Below are 13,622 nucleotides of genomic sequence, written 5' to 3' on the forward strand. Positions count from 1 at the left end.
CTGCATCTATTGAGATAATCATGTGGTTCTTGATTTTGGTTCTGTTTATATGCTGGATTACGTTTATTGATTTGCGTATGTAGAACCAGCCTTTCATCCCAGGGATGAAGCCCACTTGATCATGGTGAGTAAGCTTTTTGATGTGCTGCTGGATCCGGTTTGCCAGTATTTTATTGAGGATTTTTGCATCGATGTTCATCAGGGATATTGGTCTAAAATTCTCTTTTTTTGTTGTGTCTCTGCCAGGCTTTGGTATCAGGATGATGTTGGCCTCATAAAATGAGTTAGGGAGGATTCCCTCTTTTTCTATTGATTGGAATAGTTTCAGAAGGAATGGTACCAGCTCCTCCTTGTACCTCTGGTAGAATTCAGCTGTGAATCCATCTGGTCCTGGACTTTTTTTGGTGGGTAGGCTATTAATTATTGCCTCAATTTCAGAGCCTGCTATTGGTCTATTCAGGGATTCAGCTTCTTCCTGGTTTAGTCTTGGGAGGGTGTAAGTGTCCAGGAAATTATCCATTTCTTCTAGATTTTCTAGTTGATTTGCGTAGAGGTGTTTATAGTATTCTCTGATGGTAGTTTGTATATCTGTGGGGTCGGTGGTGATATCCCCTTTATCAGTTTTTATTGCGTCTATTTGATTCTTCTCTCTTTTCTTCTTTATTAGTCTTGCTAGCGGTCTATCAATTTTGTTGATCTTTTCAAAAAAAACCAACTCCTGGATTCATTGATTTTTTGGAGGGTTTTTTGTGTCTCTACCTCCTTCAGTTCTGCTCTGATCTTAGTTATTTCTTGCCTTCTGCTAGCTTTTGAATGTGTTTGCTCTTGCTTCTCTAGTTCTTTTAATTGTGATGTTAGAGTGTCAATTTTAGATCTTTCCAGTTTTCTCTTGTGGGCATTTAGTGCTATAAATTTCCCTCTACACACTGCTTTAAATGTGTCCCAGAGATTCTGGTATGTTGTATCTTTGTTCTCATTGGTTTCAAAGAACATCTTTATTTCTGCCTTCATTTCGTTATGTACCCAGTAGTCATTCAGGAGCAGGTTATTCAGTTTCCATGTAGTTGAGCGGTTTTGACTGTTTCTTAATCCCGAGTTCTAGTTTGATTGCACTGTGGTCTGAGAGACAGTTTGTTATAATTTCTGTTCTTGTACATTTGCTGAGGAGTGCTTTACTTCCAACTATGTGGTCAATTTTGGAATAAGTGTGATGTGGTGCTGAGAAGAATGTATATTCTGATGATTTGGGGTGGAGAGTTCTATAGATGTCTATTAGGTCTGCTTGCTGCAGAGATGAGTTCAATTCCTGAATATCCTTGTTAACTTTCTGTCTCTGATCTGTCTAATGTTGACAGTGGAGTGTTGAAGTCTCCCATTATTATTGTATGGGAGTCTAAGTCTCTTTGTAAGTCTCTAAGGACTTGGGGAAAGCAAATTATTTCACCTGTTCTTTGTGAATATGTTAACTACCCTTGGCTTTTTGTTCTATGTGGTGAATTTTAAAATCAGCTAGTTTCATAAATTAAAATTTTTATTGAAGATATATAATCGATTTGGGAGATTTCCTATCTAAGAATCCTCCATTTACCTCGATTTCATTTAATGTGTTCTAAGAAGGTTTTAATTTTCTCCATCAAAGTCTTGCAAATTTTCCTTTAGAATTATTTCTAGCATTTCATATTTTTCATTGCTATCGTCTATTGTAATGGTTGCCTTTTTTGTTTTGTTTTGTTTTTTTTGTTACGGCTTCTGATTTTTTCTGGGGTATAGAAATAGAATTTTTACTTATTATCTTGTTTCTAGAAACTTATTAAACTTATGAATGGCATCACTGGACTTACTAGATGCTGTGACACCCCAGGAACGCTACCCAGAAGAGCAGAAGGCCTACTTTTCCACTCTGTCTGCCTGAGGATTGGCCCTGTGTGGCTTGGCTTAGCCCTCAGAGAAGCCTCACTCTCCATACTCTGACTTTCCCTTCACCACACTCACCCTCAAGAAGCCTCAAAAGCCCAGCCAAGCCCACGACCTCTCCACCTGGATCCCCTGTCCCTTGATACCTTTCTTCCCTGTGGGACCCCAATTTATGGTGGTACTTGATAGGCCTTTGGCAAAGCAAGAGGTTTTATTTTGGGTACAAGATGACAATTTTTGATAACATAGTAGAGATCTTCCATGAAGATAACAAGGCTCAAAGGAGTTAGGTTTGGCCAAGACAAAAGCCCAGGAAGATCTAGAATTCTCATCTGCCTTCGAATATGGGACTCTTACGTGTGTTACTATTTCTATGCAGTGCCCCAAGATGCTAATCGTTATACGGCCTCAAGGGCAAACATCCCTAAAGAATATTTACCTCATAGGGTTCTTGTGGAGCTTGAATTAACACAGGTAAAACATATGGGAAAAAACAAAGCTTGATTATAACATAGTGTGTTAGTCCATTCTAATATTGATATAAATTTCTGACTTTCCAGTTTCAGGCTTTTTTTTTTTTTTTTTGAGTCCCACTCTGTTGCCCAGGTTGGAGTGCAGCGGCACGATCTTGCCTCACTTCAATCTCTGCCTCCCGGGTTCAAGTGATTATCATGCCTCAGCCTCCTGAGTAGCTGGAATTACAGGCCTGCATCACCATGCCTGGCTAATTTTTGTGTTTTTGTATTTTTAGTAGAGATGGGGTTTCACTATGTTGGCCAGGCTGGTCTCGAAATCCTGACCTCAGGTCATCTACCCACCTTGGCCTCCCAAAATGCTGAGATTACAGGCGTGAGCCACCACACCTGGCCAGTTTCAGGCCTTTATATATAGTACCAACAATGAACATTCTTATACATGGATCCTAGTATTCATATTTCTAAATGTATCTGGCATGAATATCAAGGATTAGAATTGTTGGGTTTCAAAGTATGCATATCTTAAATTTATTGATTAATGTCCAAGTGTTTTATACATAACTTATACAATTTACACTCCTACCAACAGCGTCTTCTTGTCTTGTAAAGAAGAAATTTCTCTTTGCTTTCCATTGTGCTAAGCCACAATGGTGCATGTGCAATGGAATCTGATTTGCAATCCTGCATTATGGATTAGATTGAACATTTTAAATAAGTTCTTTAGCCTTTTGGATTTCCTCACTTTTGTTGTTGTTGTTGTTGACAGATTTGCACTCTGTGGCCCAGGGGCACTATCTTGGCTCACTGAGAACTTCACCTCATGGGTTCAAGCAGTTCTCCTGCCTCAGCCTCTTGAGTAGCTGGGACTACAGGCACGTGCCACCACCTCTGGCTAATTTTTGTATTTGTGGTAGAGATGGGGTTTTACCATGTTGGCCAGGCTGGTCTTGAACTCCTGGCCTCAAGTGATCCACCTGCCTCAGCCTCCCAAAGTGCTGGGATTACAAGTGTCAGCTGCCCAAATCCTTGGACAGGCAGAGTGAGGATTCCCTCACTTACGAAGTACTTGTTTTTCTATAGGAATGTCTGATTTTTTTTTTTTTTTTAGATTTTTATATAGTCTGGATATGAGTCCTTTCGTCAGTTACATGTATTGTGAACTATCTACTCTGTGACTTTATCTTTTAATGATGTCTTTTCATGACTGGAAAGTCACATACATCTTAATTTTAATGTAGACATCAATCATTCCTTCTATAATTAACTTTTGGAGAAATGTGTAAGTAATCTTTTCTAACCCCAGACAGATTAAGGTACTCTCCTATATTATCTAGTAAAATCTTCATAGTTTTACCTTTCATATTTAGGTCTATAATTCCCTTTTAATTCAAATCTGCATAAAATGTGAAGAACAGATTTTATTTCTTTTTTAAAATAAAGATACCAATTTTTGGCTGAGTGCTGAGACCAAGGGCTAAAGCTGGGAGACTGAAAAAATGCAGACCACTGGGGCACTGTTCATTTCTCCAGCTCAGATCCACTGTTGCACCAGGGGTCTAATCAGGCCTGTGTCTGCCTCCTTCTTGAATAGCCCAGAGAATTCATTTAAACAGCCTTCCTACAGCAGCTCCCAACTCCAGGTGGCCAGACAGGAGTTCCAGACCAGTGTTATCTCCTGGGACATTGACACAGCAACCAAGTTTATCTGTGCTGAGGCAGCCACAGTTGGTGTGGCTGGTTCAGGGGCTGGCATTGGAATTGTGTTTGGCAGCTTGATCATTGGCTATGCCAGGAACCTGTCTCTCAGGCAGTAGCTCTTCTCCTATGCCATTCTGGGTTTTACCCTGTCTGAGGCCATGGGGGGGCTCTTCTGTTTGATGGTCACCTTCCTCATCCTCTTCACCATGTGAAGCTCCATGGGGGCCACCTGTCCATCGCTGCTGCTACGACTCCATGCCATTCCTGATGCTGGGGTCTGCTAAGCTTTTACCATTAAACACAACGTTTCTTAAAAAAAAAAAAAAAAAAAAAAGATACCAGTTTTTCGCAGCACCATTTATTGCATAGGCTATTTTTCATCCACTATTTTACAATGATAATGATGTCGGTTTGGGGGTTTCAAGTATGATCTACTAATTCATTTGTGTTCAATACACCAAGACTTCCACTACTGCACTGTTTTGATTACTACAGCTCTATAATAAACCTTGTATCTGATAAAACAGATACTTTCACTTCTGTAACCGTACTCATTATTCTTGACCCTTTGTATTTCCATATACATTGTAGAAACAATTAGTCATGTTTTATGCACACACACAGACACACACACAACACACACACAGCCTGTTGGTATTTTTATTTGCCTTATTTGAATTTGTTCAGTTTGGGGAAAACTGGTATTTTTCAACACTGAGGCATCCAATCCTTACAATCATATCAATTAAGGTCTTCTTTAATTATTGTAAATAAAGTTCCACAGTCGTCTCTGTAGAGATTTTGTATATCTTTTATTAGACTTATTCTTAAGTATTTCAATGGTTTTAATGCTATTGTAACAAGTATCTTTTAGGAAAAAGAATTTTTACTTCTTTGTGGCTGGTATCTATTTGTATATTGATTTTGTTTCAGAATTACTGTAAGTTTTCTCCAGATTATTTATAATTTTCTATCCAAGCAATCATATCATCTCCGAATAATAAGAGTATTGGTTTTCTTCCTTTCTAATTCTCATGCCGTATCTTTTTCTTGCAATACTGCACTGCTTGAGACTCCAGTAAAATGTTGATTGAAGGTGGTAGAACAAGTACTCTTTTCTCCATCCTGATCTCAAAGGAGATGTTGCCATTTTTTATCATTAGATATGATGTGTGTTATAGTATTTTTGTAGATAATCTTTATTAGAATAAGGATATCCCTTTCTATTCCTAGTTTGCAAAGAGGTTTTATTATAATGGATGTTGAATTTATCATTTTTTTCTGCAACCATTGAGATAATGTAATTTTTTCCTTTATTAAGTATGAAAATATACTGATGAATTATCTAAAGTTAAATAACCTTGCATTCGTAGCATAAGCCCAACTTGGTCATGATATATAATTCTTATTAAATAAGATTTTGTTAATATTTTATTTTGAAATTTTGCATGTATTTTCACAAATAAGATTAGCCTTTCTTAAAATATCTGAAGTTATCCAGAATTCAAAAAATGAGTTGGGAAGTATTCCCTTTCACTAGGCTCTGTAAGAATTTGTAAGATTAATTCTTTATTAAATATTTGATAGAATTCACCAGTGAAGCCATCTAGGCCTGATGGTTTCTTTTTAGAAATGATTCCTTTTTTTTTTTCAGACAGAGTCTCGCTCTGTCACACAGGCTGGAGCACAGTGGGACAGTCTTGGCTCACTGCAACCTCGGCTTCCAGGTTCAAGTGATTCTCATGCCTCAGCGTCTCGAGTAGCTGGAATTACAGGTGCTGCCACCATGCCCAGCTAATTTTTTTATTTTTAGTAGAGATGGGGTTTTACCATGATGGCCAGCCAGGCTGGTCTTGAACTCCTGACCTCAACTGATCCACCCACCTTGGCCTCCCAAAGTTCTGGGATTACAGGCATAAGCCCCTGCAGCTGGCCTTAGGAATGATTTTAAATGTGGATTATATTTCTTGGGTGTTTACAGGAACATTTAAGTTTTCTATTTCTATTTCATTAAGTTGTGTTTTTCTAGAAATTTGTTTGCATTGTACTACTCTGTTGCAGTAATAAGTCCCCATTTGTGCGCATCTTCCAGCATCCACACCTCTGGATGGTAGTACCTTCCCACATTAACTTTAGTTGCAGCTATGCAATTTGTTTTGGCCAATGAGAGACAACAGGAAAAATAACATAAGCAGAGATTTTAAAACTATTTGCTTTTTTGAACCCTAGAAGTGCTACCATGTGAACAATCCTGCACTGGACTACCGATGATGACACATGCCTCCACCACTCTAACCACATGCCAGGAAGCCTGTGATACCCTGAGTAATGATTCTCCAAATACACTGACATCCAAGCCCAGGCACTTATGAATATGTTAGATGGTGAAAGGAACTTTGTAGATGTGATTGTTATGGATCTTGCGATGGAGAAATTATGCTGGATTATCCAGGTGGGCCTGATGTAGTCACCAGTGTCCTTATAGTAAGAGGGAGGCAGTAAGAGATTTGTCTGCAGAGGAGGTGAGGTATGACAGAAGTAGAGATTGGAATGATACAGTCACAAACCAAGGAATACCAGCAGCCTCCAAAAGCTGGAAAGAGGCAAGGAACAAGTTCTCCCCTAGGACCTCCAGAAGGAACAAGCCCTCTTGATAGCTTGACTTTGATGAGTCAGACTCATGATTTTGGACTTCTTATCTCCAAACTACAAGAGAATAAATTTGTGTTTAAGCCTCTACACTCAGTAATTTGTTACAGCAGTAATAAGAAACTAAATAGGTTTTGGTATCAAATGTGGAGTGTTGCTGTAACAAATACTTAAAAATGTGGGGGTGACTTTTGAATTGGTCAGCGGGAAGAGGCTAAAAGAATTACGAAAAGCAAAATGGAAAAGCCAGTATGTATTCCAATATTGCAAGTATATGAGGTAATGCATGTTAACTACCTTCATTTAGCCATTCCACGATGTATACACATTTCAAAACATCATTTTGTAAACTGTAAATATATACAATTTTTATTTGTCAATTAAAAAAATAAGCAAAAACTAAAATATCCTGAGGGAAAGCCTAGATTGCCTTGAATAAACTGTTACTAGAAATACAAATGTTAACAACTCTGCTGGTGAGCACTCAGAAGAAAGTGAGGATACTGTAGAGAGGGCCCACATGATGTCAGAATACCTGCATTATCAAAAACAGACTGCCGGCAGGAATACGTTAAATGTGTGCTGGGGAGAAATGAGGAATTGGAAACTAAAGGAAGCCTAAAATAATCAGGATTCAGTCAGAGGACCCTATTCAAGCCTCCTGAAATCTTTGTGAAGAGATCAGGCATGTGACTCAGCTTTGTCATCAGAAGCCAGGAATAGAGATGGGATTATCCAGAAAAGACATGTGAAAGGTCTCTTGTCTAATGGAGCAAATTGTGTGCCAGTTTACAAGGATTCTGAGAATGTTATACTAGCAGAAACACTCGCAGCTTAGACCAAATGAAAAGAGAAGACAAAAAAAAAAAAAAAAAAAACAAAAAGAAAAAACAGTGTTAGACTCCAAAAATTCTATAAGCAAGAAACGGACTGATAAAATCACTTAACTGCAAACTTGTGCTATGCTTCATGAAAATGTAATGAAGATTCACAGTGCATCCTTAGGTACCTAACGAAAACTTATCTAAGGATATTCCTTGTCTTATCAAATTATGCAAAGTCACTTCGCACAATACATATTCTGAGGTCATTAATATGATCTCTTCCTAGCCTCTGCTTAGGCAGGTTCCTAACACATTTATAAGCACAATTTTTGACCAACTGAAGTAGTCCCTTTATGTTGATCATGTAACTGTCTACATCTTCCTGGCAAAACTCTTACTATATATACTCATTATATTCCTATAATTTTTATGTGTACATTTATAAATTACTAAGTTCACCAAGAATAACAGAATCAAAAAAGCCATAATGGGACTTTTAATATGTCAACCATAATATGCTTACAAGGAACTCTTAAAAAAGTGGAAAGACAAAATATCAAGCATTCAGTGGTCAGCTTTGATTGATGACTAGGCCTCAAAACAAAACACTAATCCCAAAATAGCCTCTTTCAAAGTAAGTCAAAATAGTTTATTCAAACTCAAACGTGCTGAAACTTTTTACGTTTTAAAGTTTTATTGTTACCTATAGTCACCCTATTGTGCTGCTGAACAATAGATCTTTTTCCTTCTATCTAATTGTATCTTTGTACCCATTGACCAACCCCTCTTTATACCTTCTTCCCCACTACCCTTCCTAGCCTCTGGTAACCATCATTTTACTCTATCTCCATGAGTTCAACTTTTAATTTTTAGCTCCCACATATGAGTGAGAACATGCAATATTAGCCTTTTTGTCCCTAGCTTATTTGACTTAACATGTCCTCCAGTTCCATCCATGTGGTTGCAAATGAGTTTTATTCTTTTTTACGGCTGAATAGTACTCCATTGTGTATATGTATCACATTTTCTTTATCCATTTATCTGTTGATGGACACTTAGGTTGATTCCATATCTTGGCTATTGTGAATAGTGTTACCGTAAACATAGGAGTGCAGACACCTCTTTGATATACTAATTTTCTTTCTTTTAAATATATATCCAGCAATGGGATTGCTGGATCATATGGTAGTTCCATTTTTAGCTTTTTTGAGGAACCTTTATACTGTTCTCCACAGTGGTTGTACATACATTCCCACCAACAATGTACAAGGGTTACCCTTTATGTTTTCAAAGCAGCATCCCTTAGTGCTCGTTCTTTTTATAAAAGCTATTTGTACTGCGGTGAGATGATATCTCATTGTAGTTTCGATTTACATTTCTTTGATTAGTGATGTTGAGCATTTATTCATATACGTGTTGGCCATTTGTATGTCTTCTTTTTAAAAATATCTATTCAAATCTTTTACCTATTTTAAAATTGGATTCTTTTTCCTATTGAATTACTTAAGCTCATTATATATTCTGGTTATTAATTCCTTGGCAGATGGGTAGTTTGCAGATATTTTTCCATTCTGTGACTGGCTCTTCATTTTGTTGATTGTTTCCTTTGCTGTAAAGATGTCTTTGCTTGATGTGATCCCATTTGTCCATTTTTGGTGGAGGGTCTCGCCTCAATGTTGATGGCTGCTGACTGATCAGGTTGATGGTTTGCTGCAGGTTCGGTGGCAGTGGCAATTTCTTAAAATAGGGCAACAATGAAGTTGGCCACAGTAATTGACTTCCTCTCATGAAAGATTTCTCTGTAGCATGCAGTGCTGTTGATAGCATTTTACCCCTAGAAGAACTTTCAAAGTTGGGGTCAGTCCTCCCAATTCCTGCCTCTGCATTAGCAACTAAGTTCTGTAATATTCTAAATCCTTTGTCATTTCAACAATGTTCACAGTGTCTTCACCAGGAGTAGATTCCATCTCAAGAAACCACTCAAGAGTCTCATGAGTGGGCTCAAAATAGTCAACCGTGCTATAAAAAGATGTGCTGTCATTCGGGCTTTGTTATTCCATTTATAGAACACAAGCAAAGTCTATGTAGCATAATCTTAATGGCCCTAGGATTTTCAGAATGGTCAATGAACACAGCTTCAAGTTACCAGCTGTATTAGCTCCTAACAAAAGAGTCAGCCTGTCTTTGAAGCACTGAAGACAGGCATTGACTTCTGTCTAGCTATGGAAGTCTTAGACTGACTGGGCGAGGTGACTCACATCTGTAATCCCAGCACTTTGGGAGGCCGTGGGCAGATAACCTGAGGTCAGGAGTTTGAGACCAGCCTGGCTAATATAGTGAAACCCCATCTCTACTAAAAATACAAAAAATTAGCAGGGCGTAGTGGGGCGTGTCTGTAATCCCAGTTACTTGGGAGGCCGAGGCAGGGGAATTGCTTGAACCCAGGAGGCAGAGGTTGCAGTGAGCCGAGATCGCACCATTGCACTCCAGCTTGGGCAACGAGCAAAACTCCATCTCAAAAAAAAAAAAAAAAAAAAAAGTCTTAGATGGCGTTTTCTTCCAACAGAAGGCTGTTTCGTCTACATTGAAAATGTTATTAAGCATAGCCACCTTCTTCAGTTATCTTAGCCAGCTCTTCTAGATAACTTGCTGCAGCTTCCCTATCAGCATTTGCTGCTTCACATTGCACTTTTATGTTTTGGAGACCATTTCTTTCCTCATGAACCAACCTCTGCTAGCTTCAAGCTTCTGCAACTTCCTTATCTCTCTCAGCCTTCATAGGATTGAAAGAGAGTTAAGGACTTACTCTGGATTAGGCTTGGCTTAAAGGACTGTTGTGGCTAGTTTGATCTTCTCTCTAGACCATTCAAACTTTCTTCGTATCAGCAATAAATCTGTTTCTCTTTCTTATTATTCACATGTTCAATGGAATAGCACTTGTAATTTCCTTAACTCTTTTTGCATTCACAACTTGGCTAACTATAGCACAAAGGGCCTTGTTTCAGTCTATCTCTGCTTTCAACATGCCTCCTTCACTAAGTTTAGTAATTCCTAGCTTTTGACTTTTTAGAGGCCATTGTAGGATTAATTATTAATTAGCCTATTTTCAGTACTATGCCTCAGGAATTAGGGAGATCCAAGCAGAGGGAGAGATTGGGGAACAGTTGTTCAGTGGAGCAGTCAGAACGCACACAATTACTGATAAAGTTTTCAGTCTTAGATGGGTGCAGTTTGTGGTGCCCTGGAACAATTGCAATAATAACATCAAAGATGACTGACCACAGATCACCAAAACAGGTATAATAATGAAAAGTATAAAATATTGCAAGAAATAAAAAAATGTGACACAGACACATGAAGTGAACACATGCTTTTGGAAACACTGTACTAATAGACTTGCTCAATGCAGCATTGCTACAAATCTCCAGTCCGCCAAAAGCACAGTATCTGCTAAGTGCAATAAAACAAAATATGCCCATGTCTACCAAAATTATATATTGATCTTTTGACCTAGTAATCCCACATGTACTTTTTTTTTTTTTTTGCAAAACATGCTGACAGAAATACAAATGACCTATTATTCATAAAACTTGCAGCATCATTGTGGTAGTAGAACACTAGAAACATCAATAGGGGATTGGGTGAATAAAATAGAGTCCACTCACAGTGGAGTACTCTGCAACTGTAAAAAGAAATGAAGGACTTATATACAGATAGAGTGATTTCCAGAATATATTTTGAAGTGATAAAAGCAAGACTGTAGAACGGTAATTATTATACACCAATTTTTCTGTAAGAAGGGGAGAGAAAAGTGTATTGCATATTGATATAGTTTGGATCTGGGTCCCCGCCCCAATCTCATGTTGAAATGTCAACCCCAATGCTGGAGGTAGGGCCTGGTGGGAGGTAATTGGATCATGGTGGCAGTTTCTCATGAATGATTTAGCACCATCCCCCTGGCACTGTTCTCCTAAGAGTTCTCATGAGATATGGTTGTTTACTACAAGTGTGTAGCACCTTTCCCATCTCTCTCCCTCCTTCCTGCTTCTGGCCATGTGAGGTGCTGGCTTCCCCTTCACCTTCTGCCATGACTGTAAGTTTCCTGAGGCTTCCCCAGAAGCTAAGCAGATCCCACCATGCTTCCTGTGCAGCCATACAGAACTGGAAGCCAATTAAATATCTTTTAGGAAAGACTAATACACATGTGGTACCATCAGATTTAAAGGTGAACTTACTACAATATCTAAAGATGCTTCAACTAATTTAGTTAAGCCTGCAATTGCTTTTGAACAAGGGTAAGTCTTTGCTGCTAGACAGTTCTTTGAGAATAACCTTAAGGCAAAGGTAACTTTTTTGGAAGGTTCAAGAGAAGCAGCAGAAGGAACATAAAGAATGTGAGTAAGTGGTGAAGATGAAGCTGTGGAGACAGAGTGAGACTGTCTCAAAAAAAAAAAAAAGTTTTAAAAAGAAAAAAATATATATCACATGGACCCATCAATATACAAATATACATAACACAAATATTATGTATCCATAATAATTAGAAATAAAAAATATTTTAAAGGTCCTCCACCAGAAAATATTATGACTCACTGAAGGCTCTGATGATCTTTAGCTTTTTTTTTTTTTTTTGGTAAGCAATAATGCATTTTTAAATTAAGGTATGAACATGAACATTTCTTTTTAGACATAATGCTATTACACTTAATAGTCTATGTATAGTGTAAACATAACTTTTATATGCAATGGGAAACCGAAAATTCATGTGACTCACTTAATTGAGATAGCTGCTTTATTGTGGTGGTCTGCAACCAAATTTGCAGTATCTCTGAGGTGTGCCTGTACTAAATTTCCCTGCACGGAGGTTGCAATCATTTTTATATTCACAACAGACACATGTAAGAGTACATTTACCCACAGCCCCACCAGCAGAAATACTGTCAAATATTTAGATTTCTAATGATTAAAAATGGTATGTAGGGTAATTTTAATGAACTTTCTCTTTTAAGGCTGGTAAGTCTTATATGTTGAATGGTAACTTTTCATTTTCTGCAAACCATCTATCTTCTGGTAATTTTTCTATTGGGTTTTTAGAGACTGGAGTTTTCCTTACACTCTAAATGTAAATCCTTTATTCTGAGTTACATTTTTCTGTGATTTGTTTTTAACTTTGTTTATAATGACTTCTTTTGTATTAAGTTCCATAAAAAAAATCCACTAAGCTTTCAGTTGAATGTAAGTGTATTGGTTAAACTGATGAAAATTCACATCCTTTTTACATCTTTCTATTCATAAACAAGTTAGCACTCTTCATTTATTTTTCTCCTATACTGACTATAACGTTCTCAGTGAGAATTTTTTAATTGACTTTGCTCAATACTTGATGGGCATGCTTGATTTTAAAGTTTCATGTTTTTCCAGTTTTAGAAAACTCTCAACTCTTCCAATATTGCTTTCTACCCCCTTCTATTATTTTAATTTTTTTCTCCAGATATCCTATTACAGGTTGTTGGATATTCATGTTCCATTTTTTACATCTCTTAAAACACTTCTTAGTACTTTTTGATGGTTTGTGATGGTAATTTTCTGAAATTTATCTATTAGTTCACTAGTTTTCTCTTCAGCCAGGTCTCTCTCTTTACTTCTAGAAGTTCAACTTGATTCTTTTACCAATCAAGCTTGTTTATTTTAAAAAGTCATGTCTATTATTCAGTATGAGTTCTTTCTTATTTTTTTTCTTTTTGATTGATCTATTATTTCCAGTTCCTGGAGAACACATTCTATTTGCTTCATCTCTTTACTCTCCTCATGCCTTTTTATTTCCTCTTTTGCTTTTAACTAAGATCTTACCTTCAGCTAGGCTGAGTCAGGGATCAATGTTCCAGCATTTTAAGGCTTATATATTGGTCTCAAATCCTTTCAATTGGTCTTTGGTATCAGTCTACACTTAGCATTATGGCTTTGATTCTTAATTTCTCATATCTGAGGATTTCCAGATTATTTTTTTAACCTCAGTTATATATGAAAATTATTTCTTGGTTATATTTCATAAAGAAATGCT

General features: G+C 37.4%; 1 pseudogene; it reads left to right on the top strand.

Annotated features, from left to right (window-relative positions):
* The first annotated feature begins 3,886 nt into the window (after positions 1-3,886).
* On the top strand, positions 3,887-4,300 carry LOC104678553 (annotated as a pseudogene).
* The last annotated feature ends 9,322 nt before the right edge of the window (positions 4,301-13,622 follow it).

The sequence above is a fragment of the Rhinopithecus roxellana genome, chromosome 1, assembly GCF_007565055.1.
Source record: "Rhinopithecus roxellana isolate Shanxi Qingling chromosome 1, ASM756505v1, whole genome shotgun sequence".
Taxonomy (NCBI): Eukaryota; Metazoa; Chordata; class Mammalia; order Primates; family Cercopithecidae; genus Rhinopithecus; species Rhinopithecus roxellana.